Genomic DNA, 12,290 nt, shown 5'->3' on the forward strand with positions numbered 1-12,290 from the left:
ATCTTTGTTTTAAACTATATACTATAAACTAAGTTCCTCCCAAAGTTATTTCAGCCTACACCCAGGAATGAACAAGGAGAGCTTGGAGGCCAGAAGCAAGATGGAGTTGGTTAGATCAGATCTCTTTCACTGTCTCAGCCACAAACCTGCAATGGTGGTTTCAATAAGATATCACTTTTGTGTGTTTTATACACCGGAGTTCTGTGACAAGTTTTTGTCTAAGATAGCATTCATTTGCTTTTGAAAAATAAAAATGTCTGAAAACCAATATTCTATAGGAATTGGGGACCTCTGAAAGTTTTGGGGTTGGGGAATAGAAATCTTATATCTGTGCTTCTGGAAAGTTTATTTGGCAGCAATGTGAGAGATGGATTGATGGGGAGAAATTGGAGACTAGAATTAGGGAGAATAGTGCCTAACTAGAGGATAGGGCATTGGATACGCGGAGCAGATGGATAACAGAGATGCTGAAGGGCTGATTGACATGACTTGACAGAACATGGCAACTAATTACTTATGAGAAACAGGAGTCAAAGATGATGTGCTGAAGTTTAAAACCCAAGTCCCTAAGATGAAAGCATTGCTGTTCTCAGAGATCATAGACACAGGAAGAGGAGTAGATTTAAGGAACAGAAGCAGAAGATGATGAGTTCATTTTGGAGTATGTCGAGTCTCAGGTGTCTGTGGACAAAAAAGTAGGAGAGATGCCATTCAGCAGTTGGAGATATGAGTCTAGAACTCAGAAGATTATTCTGAGATGGAGACGGAGATGAAGATTTGGGAGTGATCCACTTAGAACAGATAAGGCCCCAAAATTGCTTATGCAAACTATGAATAGAAGTATAGTGAGATTATTGTTTTTTAAAAACATTTTTTTTTAGAGACAAAATCTCACTCTGTTGCCCAGGCTGGAGTGCAGGGGCAGGACCACAGGTCACCATAACCATGAATCCTTAGGCTCCAGCAGTTCTCCTGCCTTGGCCTGCTGAAGTGTGGGATTACAGACATGAACCACCTTGCCTGGCCTTGGCCAATACTCTTCATGTAAAATTGCATCATGATGCCGATTTACAAAGTTTTGTTTCGTCTTAAATGAAGTGACATCGTTGCTCTCAGTCTGTGCTAGATAGTGAGTTGGAATTGCACTGAGTAGTGTTTTTCCAGCTTAATTTTAGACGCAGGACCTAGGTGTACCTTGGAAGACCCGTGTCAGAGCGTTGACTCAGCTTCACCTGGTAGAATTAAGTAGCCATAAGTGGATCACAGATGAAGATAATACAGCTACATGCCCAATCTACCACAGACTACAAGAGGTTTATGTTTCACTAGTAGGAATATTTAGATAGATGCCAGAATGATGTGAGTTATAGACATCATGCAAAACTCCCAGTGCTGCTAGAGAAAAAAAAAATATTTGCTAACAAAGAGCTGTCACTTAACATATTGTGGTATGCTCACAGTTTAGGATCTGAAAAATAATGAAATTTTAGAACTCAAATGGCCTATGGAGTTCTTTTATTTCAACTTTCTAATTTAACATTTAACCCAAAATCTTACTTGGTAGCGGAGCTCAGAACTGAGGTCAGCCCAGTGTGCTTCCCATGATATTGCATTCCATCTAAACCCATTCCTTTACTTTTAAACTACAATACAGTAGTTCTCTAATTCAATGGGGTTCGAGGCATATAAAGGAAATTAACCTTATCTCTAAAAGGATGTATATGTATCATGCCAGTGCTTGACCTGAGGTAAGATGAGGAAGCTACAACTGTTCCATGACTTTTTACCTGTGTGATTCAGTTACTTCCTTATTTCTCCTCATATGTATTTGCATTTATAGAATGCAGTTGAAGAATGTGGATTATACAAATGGTAGCTAAATTTGCAAGGAAATGATCTATGTAACTAGGCTGGGTGTGGTGGCTCATGCCTGTAATCCCAGCACTTTGGGAGGCCAAGGTGGGCACATCACTTGAGGTCAAGAGTTTGAGACAAGCCTGGCCAACATGGTGAAACCCCGTCTCTACTAAAAATATGAAAATTAGGTGGGTGTGGCGGCACATGCCTGTGGTCCCAGCTACGTGGGAGGCTGAGGTGGGAGGATCACTTGAACCTGGGAGGCGGAGGTTGCAGTGAGCCGAGATTGCACCACTGCACTCCAGCCTGGACCACAGAGCAAGACCCTGTTTAAAAAAAAAAAAAGAATGTCAATATGCTAAAAGTTAAGGGGTGGTTGGTGAGAAGGTGGTAGTCACACTTGAAATGTATGGAAATAAGCAGCGTGGCTGTTCTGCCTCTTCCTTCCTTCCTTCCTTCCTATCTTTCTTTCTTTTCTTTTTTTTTTTTTTTTTTGGAGTTTTGCTCTTGTTGCCCAGACTGGAGTGCAATGGTGTGATTTCGGCTCACTGCAACCTCCGCCTCCCGGGTTCAAGTGATTCTCCTGCCTCAGCCTCCTGAGTAGCTGGGATTACAGGTGTGTGCCACCACACCCAGCTAATTTTGTATTTTTAGTAGAGACAGGGTTTTCCATGTTGGTCAGGCTGGTCTTGAACTCCTGACCTCAGGTGATCTGCCTGCCTCAGCTTCCCAAAGTGCTGGGATTACAGGAGTGAGCCACTGCGCCTGGCCATGGTCTCTTTCTTCACTGACGCTCACTAAGCCTCTCATTTATAACATCCTAGAAACCGTACTTATTTCAAGGTGGTGAATGAAATGCAAGACAAACTTAAGTCAAGAGATGGTTGCGTGATCAGAGTGCAATTTGCAACTTTGTCTCAAAAAAAGTACTAATTGGGAGAGACTGACTTTTATTGACCCAAGTTAGAAATAATCAAGTAGCATCTTTACACAATTAAAATAGTATAATCACAGTTAGATTTTCAGTGTCTCTTAACTTTTCTTTTTCACAATCTTTTTTTTCTTTTCTTTTTTCATGTTTAGAGATGGTCTCACTGTCACCCAGCCTGGAATGCAGTGGCACCATCACAGCTCACCGCAGCCTAAAACTCCTGGGCTCAAGCAAGTCTCCCACCTCAGCCTCCCAAGTAGCTGAGACTACAGGAACATGCCACCATGCCCAGCTAATTATTTTTATTTTTATTTTTTGTAGAAACAGAGTTTTGCTATGTTCCCCTGGCTGGTCTTGAACTCCTGAGTTCGATTGATCCTCCTCCCTCAGCCTTTCAAAGTACCAGGATTAGAGGCATAAGCCACTGCATCTGGCCTTCTTCTGATTTAAAAAAACATATAATCATTATAGAACACTTATAAAAAACACAGGAAAATATAAGAAGGAAAATAAAGCTCATTCATAATCCCATTTCCCTTGTTTTTTGGTCTATCAAGGCATTTTATTTGTATGTGTTTATTACATGCCTAGAAAAAAAAGTCTCAGGTTTTCCCTCCTGTGTGTTTTCAGCTTGTTTCTTCATGGTCCATGATGCTAGCTGAGGTTGTCAGTGCAATGAAACCTAACTGACAGATGGGAGCAGATTATCTGTCATTTTTCTAGATCTTGTTAAGGCCTGAGCAAGAGTACTATCTGCCCTCCCCCCACCTTTTTTTTTGGTTGTCAAATGATTCTTTATTGAAATATTTTCCTTTGTACTTCTTAACTAGCTGGGCATTCCACTGTACCACTGTTAACGTCCTCTATGATGTCATGATGGTGGTGTCAGCCATCAACATTGCAGCCCACAGATTGGGAAGTCCCCAGGATCTCTTTAATGGTACCAGAGAGTTCTCTGGCTAAAGATCAGTGCCACATCTGTCCAGCAAGGTTGATAATCTCATCAAAAGTGATATTTCCATTGTGTCTAACGCTTTTTGTTTCTTTCTGTCTTTTGCTGGTCCCTTGAGGGCTTTGATGACCAGGGCAGAGACAGAAGGTACTGCCTCAGTCTGGGCCTGTCTCTTCTGATGGTCAGTTTCACTGTAATCCCCAGACCCTTCCAGTCACCAGTTCCCTTGGTGATGTCATACCCAACCTTGTTCTGGAGACAGATCCAGGGGGCTGATCTTGGGAGTCAGGGCAGATGTGTCACCGACTTCATTACTAGTGCACCTCATGTATATGACTTTGATCTCATTGGGGTTGAACTTAGGTGGCATGATGAGGTAGCTGGTGTTAGATGAGCCCAGATTCAGGATGACTGAAGAAGGTTGTACCTTGGCCTTCTCTGAGCTGGAAACTGAAGGGGTACCTTTCTGAAATGATAAAATTCACATGTAGCAGTGATTAAAAACAGTAAACATAGAAATTCTCAAAGTAAAATTGCAGGCTAAATTTATAAAATAATAAAAGTCCACACTTTTATTAACCCAAGTTAGAAATAACTGTAGTTAAATGATTATCATTTGGCCTTTGGCCTTTAGTGTACACATGCCACCCATTGCAGATCTCCTTCTGGTCCACCTCTCAGGCTGGCAGGAAGGAAGCAGAGTGCTATAGAAGCTAGCTGGAGTGTTGCTAACCAGCAGGGTGATCTTTAGGGCCCAACAGCTCATAGGACACATTGTCATCATTGAGGTCACTATGGTGGCAGAACAGCCTGGTTCTGAAATGAATCTTTTATCCTGACTGTGTCCTCCCATTTCAACTTTAAGTCAGTCAGTTGACATCTATTTATTGAGCACAGCTGAGGTAGGCATTTAGGATACAGAAACCATCAAAATCAGATATGTCTCCTGGCTTTGTGGAGATAGAAGACTAGTGGGAGTGATAAGCATTAAATAATTACACCAATAAACAGAGTAACAGAATAGGTGCACTTCTGTGATTTCTGTTCTGAACACCCTCCTTTTTATGTAGTTAAAATATGGAAAGTTATATTTTCCCTATGTAACTTATTATATACAGAATATTCCTGTTCGCAGAATACATTTACATACAAGGTAGTACTCACAAACCAACTATATGCTATTTTATGGGAGATTTAAGTGGTTATTAATAGTAATCTTGACTCTTACTCCATATGCTGATTTTAGAACTTAACCTTTGGGTGAACTAGAGCTTTATTGTGATAAAGGTCTTAGCACCTGAGGGAACACAGGTGCTAAGAGACAAAGTAACCAAATGACTCTATTTAGATTGGGGAAACAGCAGTCTCACCGCCTCTACTCTTTGCCAACCCCTTTGTAGATTCTCAGAGACCCAGATTGGGTCTTTGCCAAGATCTGGAATAATTGTCTCAAAATATAGCTCTGAAGCAGCAGTTCAGTTTGTAGGAAAATAAGGTATTAATAGGAATGAGACACTGAAGAGGTATCTCAGGCAGTACTTCTGAAGTAGTTCAGAAATGTTCAACTCCACTCTTTATACAGAGCTGCTCTTTGTTTCATGTCTGATTTCTTCTGCATGAACAATACCCATTCTTGTATTCAGATACAACAATCCAACATTCATTGTCATGATAAAAATAGAAAACGACAGGAATTGATTTTTCATAGCAATTAGTCCTACATCTGTTTTCTGATTTCTTGAGCATATACAGGCAAAAGAGGGAGGGAAGTAATATGGAAGAGAGTGCCTCATGCATTTAATAGGAGATAGTTGTTTTGGCAATCAGGAATGATGGAGGATACTATGTTTCAGAGAGTTTTTTTTCCTCATTTCAGATTTAATTTTTCCTCATATATAAGAAACATCTTCTGCTAAGAACAGATTTGTATAGTTAAAATAACAACAACAACTTTATCAGGTGTTTTAAAAATCTCTTTTCATGCTTACCATTTGAGGGACCATTTTTCAATCCCATGTGTTTTGCTTGTACCAAAAGGACCTGATAAGATCAATTACAATAATGTATAGAGTAGCATTTTTGTAAACTATTACATGTTTTAGGATGATAAGGTACTATTACTCTTCATTCATTTTACAACTATTTATTGAGAGACTACGCTGCACCAAGCGCTGCACTAGATGCTTGGAAAAATGCAAAGAACAAGGCAGGCAAAGTCCAATTTGAGACCTCACAGAAATTACATTTCAGAGGGCTGACAGTCAGTAACCTATAATATGGGATAAGTTCTGGAGACTTTGCTCCATCATCTAGATAACTCGCCTTTCAAAATGCCATTCAAGCATTACTTCCTTCAACTAGTATTCTTTTCTACCATGGTGTGTGCACATTTGCATCATAGCACTTGTCTCACTATAGTGGGATAGGTCTTGGTTTACCCACCTGTCTCCTGTGTTATATTGTTAGCTCCTGAAAGGCAAGGGACATGTCCCATTCTCTCCTTGGTATCTATAATGTTTTACTTGCACATAGAATGTACTTAATTAATGTTTGTAGTAATAGATCAGTTAATGCGATGCGTGGTGATTAACCTTGGCTCTGAAATTATGGACTATTGCAGAAGAACTATAAAATAGGAAGTGCTATCCAAGATCATATTGTCTAGCCTCCCTTCACATATGAGGAACTTGAGTTCTGCCGATATGCTATATTTTGGCCAGAGCAAATCATTTTGTGCTTTAGTGTTCTCAACTGTAAACTAGAGATAAGATAATTTTGGAACTGAAAGAAAGTTCACAATGATTTCCTTACCCAAACATTTCATTTGAGAGGTAAATAAATTGAGGCCCAGAAAAGTGAAGCCGCTTATCTAAAGTTCCACAGCAAGTTAGTAGCAGAACCCAAAGCAGGCCTTCTGGCACCTATAATAATTCTTATTTCACAATCCCAGGTCCTTTCTCCCTGTAAACCTTAGTATTGTCACAAGATTGCTGTGAAGTTACATGGAAAGAATAGGTATGGATACCGTGGTTAGAGTATAAATTAGTGTTACCACTTTCAAAAACACTTTGGTATTGTCTAGTGAAGATGTACGTCCTCTACAACCCAATGGTTCGACTCCAGGGAATACTCCTGAGAAATTCTTGTACATGTAAATAAAGAGGCATGGGCACAAATATTTAGAGCAGCTTTGATAATAATAGTAAAAATAGAGAAATAAACAGCCTCGATGTTCAACACTGATGTCCATTGACAGAAAATAGATAAATAAATTTACGCATAAACATAAGATGAAACATGATGTAGGAAAGAAAACAAATCTCATAAACATAATATTGAGTGAAAAAAGCAATTTCACCTCCAGTGTCAACATCCAGAATGTTTCATGTAGTATAATATCATCTGTAGAAAGTTCAGACTGGGAGACCTTGTCTCTATTAAAAAAAAAAAAAAATTTAGCCAGGCATGGTGGCACACGTCTGTAGTCCCAGCTACTCAGAAGGCTGAGGTGGGAGGATCTCAGGTGGAGGATCACTTGAGGCTGGGAGGTCGAAGCTGCAGTGAGCCATGGTTGCACTTCTGCATTCCAGCCTGGGCAACAGAGCAAGTCCCTGTCTCAAAAAAATTATATGTATGTATGTATATGTGTGTGTGTATATATATACACACACATATATACACACACACACAAATATATATTTAAAAATTAAAAATGGAACATTCAATTATGAGCAAAGCTAAGCAATACACGTGGTAAAGCAATAAAAAACAATGAAGAAATGACAAATACAAAATACTAAAAGGTCTAGTGTAATATTCAGCCCAAACCAAATATCATCATTGTAGAATGAACTTCTGAGATAGAACAAGTCTGAAATTTCATTTAAAAAATGTATTATTGCTATACTTCCATTATTAAGCCATTTAATATCCCAGTTGTTTTAGTTTTACCTTCAGTATAGGAACAATTTTTTTTTCTAACACTGTTAACTGTTAGATTGCTCCTGTGGACACTGACCTACACACTTATGAAACTAAATAGATGCTCACTGTCAACTGAGGTCACTACAGAACCAAGCTATTTTTAGGGTGCTTCAATTTTCTTTAATATTTTCATTTTTGTTATACTCTGTATATTCTCTATTACGTATATAGTTGAAGACGATTTGTCATGGATGTAGTTATAAATGATTTTGGAATTTTCCTCCTTGTGAAACTTAGAGGCAACAATGCTGATTTTTAATTCATCCTCACAAAATACTAAGGCCTCAAATGGGACTTTTCCTTAAAAGTCTTATTTATGGCCTATATGGAATTAGATACTTGAAATTAAATTCACTCCTTAAAGATGATGTTGTGTCATGTGGGAAACACAAGTACATCAAACAAATAAAAAATATTTGAATTACTATCCAACCTAATCTATACTATTTGCTCTGGAATTATTATGTAATTTTTATGAACATTTATTAGCTTGAAAAGTATATAATTTTTTCATATAGTTATCAAGTAAACACACTCTTTTAAATTATTTATACTAACTCTCAATCTATTTGCCTACTGTTCATTTTTAAGAGATAGGGTCTCGCTATGTTGCCCAGGTTAGATTTGAACTCCTGGCTTCAAGTGATTTTCCTGTCTCAGCCTCTGAGTAGCTAGGATCCCCTGTTAATTTACCTACTTGATGTGCATAGTCATTGTGCTTGTACATAAATTTAACAGCTTCCTCAATCATTATTTATTAGTGCAGCATTTTACTCCTGCATAGATGTGTATTTATGCTCCAAGTGATTGAGAATTTTGACATCTAGAGAACAGAGGCAATTTTCAGTCCAATTATCATCTGGAATGCTTACATTTGAAGCTGAATATTTTGATATTTTGATATAATAATTCCAAATGTTGTTCTCTGATCATGCACAAGTTCAGGGAAACCGAAAGGATGTTGATGTGGGCTTGGCTATTCAGCTTTCCAAAGACCTAGCCCCAAATCAAAACCAAATAACAGACTTGGCCGGAATACAGAGGCCAAAAGCAGAACTCTGTTATCTCCTTGACGGACATTGGGTTTACAGGTATTATGGCTATACTTTATAATTTGCATACACATTACAGACATTCTATTGTAGGTATCTAATATTTAATAATTAAAAATTGTGAGGATCTAGAGGTATTTTGAAAAATAAGAATATCCTGTAAGGATAATCCAAGTTGTAGCCCATTCCTCCTTTTCCCAGTTTCTTTTTCACATGTTGCAGACAGTTTCTTTCAAGAGGCCCGATCCACCATGACTCTCATATTCAGCACTCTAGTGCTCCTCCATGTTACTCACATCTGGGACTGGCTGGCTCCCCTTGGCAGCAGGTGTACCACTTAGCAGCATTCATACTCAGGCTGTGCTCTGGTTGAGACTTACTCCATACTTCTTTGGATACCACATATGCCTCTGGCAGATATACAGATAGGCATATGAATGTTAATAGACCCTCCCTTACTGCAGATTATTCCTAAGAAGATTTAATGAGCTAAGCATATTAACATTTAATAGTTTAAAGCACCATTCATATTTATAGTCATCTCCCTGGAGGTAAAAGAACATTTATATAGGAATTGGCTGAATACCTTCGAGAAAAGTATTAATATCTATTTGCTTGTGTTTATGGGCCCAAAGACATAAAGAACAAGCTGGTCAACTCTGTGAGGCAGCCAAGGACATAACGCATAATCCTCTCCCTCCTTTTTTTTTTTTTTTTATCTTGGGGACTGATGACAAGGTAAGTTTTCTTTTCATGGAAGATGAACTGAGTTAGCAACTAACAAGTGGTGAGGGGACTTTTTTTGAGAATTTTCTATGGCCTGTGAACTTAAATGTATGCATTGGTAACAGGAAGAGTCTATTGTGAATATTTTATTGGTATTATTAGGAGTAGGGATTATTAGAAGTAGAAGAATAAACTGTTGTTTTTGTTTTTTCTAGAGACAGGATCTTGCTCTGTCACCCAGGCTAGAGTGCAGTGATGTCATCATAGCTCACTGCAGCCTTGTCCTCCCAGGCTCAAGTGATCCTCCCACCTCAGTCTCCCAAATAGCTGGAACTGCATGCACACGCCACCACTCCTGGCTACTTTTTAAATTTTTTTTGTGAGACGGGGATCTCCCTATGTTGTCCAGGCTGATCTTGAACTCCTGGGCTCAAGGAATCCTCCCACCTCAGTTTCCTGAGTATCTGGGACTATAGGAGCATACCACCATGACTGGCTAATTTTTTCTTTTATTGTTTGTAGAGACAGGGGTCTCACTGCGTTGCTTGGGCAGGTCTCAAATTCCTGGCCTCAAGTGATCTTCCTGCCTTGGCCTCCCAAAATGCTGGGATTACAGGAGTGAGCCACTGGGCCTGGCCCAGTACATGTTCTTTATGTGAGGTGCTTCTGGATAACAAAGATCAGTTATAATCACATGTAGCAGTGGAATACAAAAAGCCAAAACCATGTTTTATTTATTTATTTATTTATTTGGTTGGCAGGTTGGTTGGTTTGAGAGACACAGTGTCTGTCACCCAGGCTGGAGTTAGTGCAGTGGTGCCATCATAACTCACTGTAGCCTCAATCTCCTGGGCTCAAATGATTCTCCCACCTCAGCCTTCTGAGAGCTAGGACTACAGGCTCACACAACCACAACTGGCTAATTGAAATTTTTTTTTTTGCCTGTAATCCCAGCACTTTGAGAGGCTGAGGTGGGTGGATCACGAGGTCAGGAGTTCGAGACCAGCCTGGCCAACATGGTGAAACCCTGTCTCTACTAAAAATACAAAAATTAGTCGGGCGTGGTGGCGGGAACCTGTAATCCCAGCGGAGGTTGCAGTGAGCCGAAATTGCGCCATTGCACTCCAGCCTGGGCAACAACAAAAACAATAACAATAACAACAAAAAAAAAAAAAAAAAAAGGAAAGAAAAAAGAAAAAAAAGGAGTCTGAGCTGAGTTGTTGGGGGAGAAATGCTAGAGGAGGAACAAAAGGAGAAAAGAGTTGACAGCCATCAGTGAATGATAAGAACATGGATAGAGGAGGAAGAGGCTGTCAACTCTGTCAGCTTAACAATTTGTAAAATATACAAATGTTTACTTAGAAATTGATAAGGTTTAGAGGGATTCAATATGGTACTGGAAGGTCTAACAAGAGTATGTAAGCAGGAAAAAGAAAAGGCATCCAAATTGGAGAGAAAGAAGTAAAATGGTCGCTGCTCATACATGACATAGTCATATATGTTGAAGACTCCACAAAAAAAACCTGTTAGATGAATTTAGCAACGTTGCAGAATAGAAAATCAATACCCCCAAATCAGTGGCGTTTCTATACACTAGTAATGAACAATGTGAAAACACTTTAATTTACAATAGCATCAAAAAGATACTATACTTAGATAAAATACTTAGGAATAAATTTAACCAAGGAGGTGAAAGACTTGTATGCTAAAACTACAAACATTGCCAGAAGAAATTAAAGAAGACACCAATAAATGGAAAGACACCTTGTGTTCATGGATTGGAATTCATATGGAATTTCAAGGGACCCTGAATAGCTAAAATAATCTTGAAAAAGAAAAAAGCTGGACATCTCACATTTCCTGATGCCAAAACATACTACAAAGCTGTAGTAATCAAAATGGTGTGGTTCTGACAAAAAGGCAAACCCGTAGAACAATGGAATAGAATAAACAGCCCAGAAATAAGCCCTAGTGAATATGGTCAAATGATTTTTGACAAGGGTACTAGATCACTCAATGGAGAAAGCACAGTCTGTACAAAAAAAAAGTTTTGGGAAAATAATATCTGCATGCAAAAGAATAAAGTTGGACCCCGACCTTACATTATATACAAAAATTAACTCAAAATAGATAAAGATCTAAATGTAACACCTAGAACCATAAAACTGCTAGAAGAAAAACATAGAGGAAAACTTCATGACATTGCATTTGGCAGTGGTTTATTGGATATAGCATGTAAGTACAGCCAGCAAAAGCAAAAATAGACTAAATCAAACTTTAAAACTTTTGTGCATTATAGGTCACAATTATCAGAGTAAAAAGGCAACCTATGGAATGGGAGAAAATATTTGCAAGTCATATATTCAATAAGTGGTTAATATCCAGAATATATGAAGAATTACAACTCAACAACAAAAACAACACAGTTATAAAATGGGCAAATGACTTACATAGGCATTTCTCCAAAGATGACGGACAAATGGCCAACAGGCACATGAAAAGATGTTCAGCATCACTAATCACTAGAGAAATGCAAATCAAAATGATAATGAGATGCCTCCTCACGTCTTTTAGGATGATTACTCTTAAAAAAATAGAAAATAAAAAGTATTGGTGAAGATATGGGGAAATTGGATCCCTTATACACCATTGGTGAGAATGTAAAATGGTGTGGTTGCTGTGGAAAACAGTATGAAGTTTCCTCAAAAAATTGAAAATAGAACTACTGTATGATCCAGCAATCCCACTTCAGACCATATATCTACAAGAATTAAAAGCAGGGTCTCAA

The 12,290-nt window shown here is 38.6% G+C and overlaps 1 pseudogene; it reads right to left on the minus strand.

The window, feature by feature from the left end:
• Window positions 1-3,610: 3,610 nt before the first annotated feature.
• On the minus strand, window positions 3,611-4,110 carry LOC105468376 (large ribosomal subunit protein uL11 pseudogene; annotated as a pseudogene).
• Between the last annotated feature and the right edge of the window lie 8,180 nt (window positions 4,111-12,290).

Source organism: Macaca nemestrina, chromosome X (genome assembly GCF_043159975.1).
Source record: "Macaca nemestrina isolate mMacNem1 chromosome X, mMacNem.hap1, whole genome shotgun sequence".
In the NCBI taxonomy this organism is placed as follows: Eukaryota; Metazoa; Chordata; class Mammalia; order Primates; family Cercopithecidae; genus Macaca; species Macaca nemestrina.